Below are 4,247 nucleotides of genomic sequence, written 5' to 3' on the forward strand. Positions count from 1 at the left end.
TTAGTTTGGATCTAATATAAATCAATTGCCCTTAAGTATGTTAAATTCCTTGTACTAAGTCTGTAAAGTTGTGGTGTACCTACCATATCAGCCTGGGACTGACCAACAGATCCAACACTTGCGGCATTTGGTTCATCACTGAATGTATGCGTTACCCTACATTTGGACTGTGGAACGGATTTGACTTTTGCAGGTCTATTGCGGAATTTATCATCTGCATCTTGCTGAAATAACAATAAAACAAGAACTAAGAATTCATGAAAATGACCAAAATGGTGGCATTTTCTTCTAACAAAAATAGATGAACAAAGAGGGTATTTATACATTCTATTCAAAATACCAAATTATTGTAAATAGCTTACATTACGAGACTGACGTTTTCGTAATTGATCTTCACGTTGGTTTTGACCAGGAGATTTCCTTTTCAATTTTGGCATCTTTCAACTATCAGACAGCTCAACCTGGAATTTGACAAATTCCAGTTTTATTTTATTCATGAACATGTCATAAAAGAAGTTGTTACATTCAAACAGAAAAACATACTGTTATACATTGTTCTCTGAGTGCGTAATGTTAAGTTTGTAAACAAAGAGCAAATAACAAATCACTCTATTTCCACTCACCTAAGAAAAATTAACTGTAATATTCATTTTTTTTTAAGTTTTTAAAGGTTATAGTTAGCATTTAACTTCAAAGGCAAACAAATATTAAAGTGTATGGTTTAGCTTTCAATTTTCAATTTTACATTACAAAAAAAAAAAAAAATGTGATGAGTTTTTAAACAAATACATATTAGAAATCAAAAGCCCACAATAATATTACCGGGGGAAAACACAACAAGAATTACAAAAGGTCACCAAGCACTACAGATGGTTATAGGTATGGTTAAACAATATATACACATAAGGATGTTAATAATTACAGAGTTTTCTATTTATAAAGACTACAAAGTCATTCTTTGACTAAAACCACATTCATTCTTTAAATTTTCAACATCCTTCTTAAAGTTTTTTTTAATCTAGTGTTCTTCCTCATCTCCAGGATCATCACTCTTTTCCTCTTGTAGATCATCTCCTTTAATGCGTGTGGATGTCCACTGCAGCTTATCATTTCCATCAGTGGAAGTCGTGGCACCATCATTTTCCTTGATCTTTCTTACTTTCCTTTGTTCCATCTGGACACTGTCTGTATCATCTTTGTTCTTTTCTTCTTCACTCCTTAGCCTCTTGCCTTTTCCTTTCCTTGCATCACTTTCTTTCTTCCTGTCTTGCTCTTCTTTTTCTGAATGGACTATCAGAGAATCATCCTCATCAAAGTTCTCATCTAACACACCATCTAGTAATTGTTTACTGTCATTGAGATCGACTTTCATCTCATCAAGTTGTTTTTGTAGGTTTTTGTTTTTTTCGTCCACATCAAATTTCCCCTTTTTAGAACTCTGGAGGTCTTTCCTAAGACATGAAACTTTTGCATGACTGTCGTCCAGTGCTTGATTTATTTTTCCTGATGCACCGACAATTAGGTTACAGTGTGAATTGACACTGTCATTAAGTTCATTTAACATGGTCATTTTGTCTTTGGTCATCCCTCCAACAGATATTGTTGTTGCCAGTCCAGTCATCTGGAGCGCTATCTTTTTTAATTCTTCGCAGCTTGCTTTAATTGAATTCATGGTCTGAAAGCAGATGCGAAGCATGTGCAACACTCACCCATAAAGCAGTGACCAACACCAGAACTCAACATTAATATACTGAAGGTGAAGAGTATATGTGGTTAATAAGAGCAAGTCGACTAAATCTCAATGAATTATGACTTTGGTTACCATTCATAAGAATGTGTTTATTAAAAAATGCCAAAAGCACAGCCAAAATATTCACTGTTATAGCTAGGTTTGTAAGTTTTCAAATAGACAGAGTCAGACTCCAAGCTAAATTACAATCATAATTATTTAAAAGACATGCTTCCATGTAACAGTACAGTTATATTGAGTCCTGGCATCGCAAGGTTATACTACATGTTGGTGAAGGTATGTGGCTGTATGATTTTATCTAAATACTGTGCATTCATATAATTACCAAACATAATTTAGAGCAAACAGTTGTAAGTTACAAATAGTTTTGGAAACATGGTTACTGGTGATGACGAGCTTAAATAAAATCTAGACTACTTTGATACAATGTATTTTGAGCTTCAAAAGTGTACTTTCATTTTTATCAGATTATTTATCTTTACTAATTGGGTGCAGGATGAAACATAATAGGTGTCTTTAAATGGTCTTTACAAACAATCCACATACCTTTAATATTGAAATATGAATAAATCGAAATAAAAACCCCATGACATTCAGCCACTGCAGAAAATCCACCAACTAATTTGATCAAAGAGGTACAGTAAAAAGAGGAACAAGACAACATCAAAGATTTGGAAGCGCTATAAGTGGTTAGGTATGGGAATACATGTGATGATTAATGAAGTACTAACAATGTGGGAAGCGCTGAAAGTGGTTAGGTATGGGAATACATGTGATGATTAATGAAGAACTAGCAATGTGGATGTGCTACAGTGTTAACCGGGTACACCACGCACTCTCTAACTACTACTATGGCTATCAGGAAGAAAAAATATGACATTATTCAAAGTGAAATTTTGTGTTTCATCTTTTTCTTTGAAATTGAGCAGAATGTGTTAGGTACAGTTAGAGAATGCTCTAGGAGGTATGTCATGGAACAATGCAGAGTTCAGGTAAGTTACAGTGGTACTGAAATTAGAAGCAATTACACACAAACGCATACTAATAAAAGCTAGAAAATATATTCCATTCAGCATGCAATAGTATACACTGAGATATACAAGAATACATTCTGAACTGACATCATCTGAAGCTGCATTGTTTAGAAAGACGACTGTTTAAAAATATACTTTAAGACATAGTAACGATAAAGTTGACGAAATGCTGCATTTCTTTCGATGATATGAGAAAGAATTGAAAATTTCCTTGTGTATAAGCATAAAATCAATTTAAAAAATTGATTTTAGGTTGATGACAATGATAAACAGTTGCCTTTCTATAGTACCCATGCACAGTGAAAAACTCATGTACCTGTGGAAATCATGATTAGATTGAAGGAAAAATGAAACTTACCAATAAACATGTTGTTAAAAATAACTCGTTTCAAAAATCGCGAAAAAAATAAACCCGATGAAAATATCGCAAAATAAAACTGGATAAAAATATTGCATAAAAATATTGCATGTGTTAATCGGTTGCATGTCTCCAATCAGACCTGACTGATATATAATCTATATACTACCTCTGACCAAGTTTGGTGAATTCAACTTGAACTAGAGCTTTGTCACTGAATGTGACTTATACCCCCATACCACTTTGACGCAGGATAAAAAGTTGTTTAAAAGTTTCGGATGAATACAATTTGAATTAGAGTCCGGACAAAGTGGCGCCGTTGAAAATGCACTAATTGACCCTATGACCTAGTTCTTGACCCGACATGACCCATATTCGAACTTGACCTAGATATCAACTAGATGCAACTACTGACCAAGTTTGGTAAAGATCGGATGAATACAATTTGAATAAGAGTCCGGACAAAGTGGCGCTGTTGAAAATGGACTAATTGACCCTATGACCTAGTTTTTTACCTGGCATGACCCATATTCGAACTTGGCCTAGATATCAACTAGATGCAACTACTGACCAAGTTTGGTGAAGATAAGATTTATACAATTTGAATTAGAGTCCGGACAAAGTAAAATGCACTAATTGACCCTTTGACCTAGTTTTTGACCCAGCATGACCCATATTCGGACTTGACCTAGATATCAACTAGATGCAACTACTGACCAAGTTTGGTGAAGATTGGATGAATACAATTTGAATTAGAGTCCGGACAAAGTGGCGCCGTTGAAAATGCACTAATTGACCCTATGACCTAGTTTTTGACCCGGCATGACCCATATTCGAACTTGGCCTATATATCAACTAGATGCAACTGCTGACCAAGTTTGGTGAAGATCGGATGAATACAATTTGAAATAGAGTCCGGACAAAATGGCCCCTTTGAAAATGCACTTATTGACCCTATGACCTAGTTTTTGACCCGGCATGACCCATATTCGAACTTGGCCTAGATATCAACTAGATGCAACTGCTGACCAAGTTTGGTGAAGATCGGATGAATACAATTTGAATTAGAGTCCGGACAAAGTGATGCCTTCCGCCCGCCGCCCGC

At 35.1% G+C, this 4,247-nt stretch overlaps 1 long non-coding RNA gene across 1 annotated transcript; it reads right to left on the reverse strand.

Moving 5' to 3' along the window:
- Positions 1 to 3,130: 3,130 nt before the first annotated feature.
- On the reverse strand, positions 3,131 to 4,247 carry LOC127850835 (uncharacterized). The gene is made up of 2 exons (XR_008035468.1): positions 4,104 to 4,247; positions 3,131 to 3,947 (listed from the first exon to the last, which is right to left on the reverse strand). It is a non-coding gene; the product is annotated as an uncharacterized LOC127850835 (long non-coding RNA).

Source organism: Dreissena polymorpha, chromosome 1, assembly GCF_020536995.1.
Source record: "Dreissena polymorpha isolate Duluth1 chromosome 1, UMN_Dpol_1.0, whole genome shotgun sequence".
Lineage (NCBI taxonomy): Eukaryota > Metazoa > Mollusca > Bivalvia > Myida > Dreissenidae > Dreissena > Dreissena polymorpha.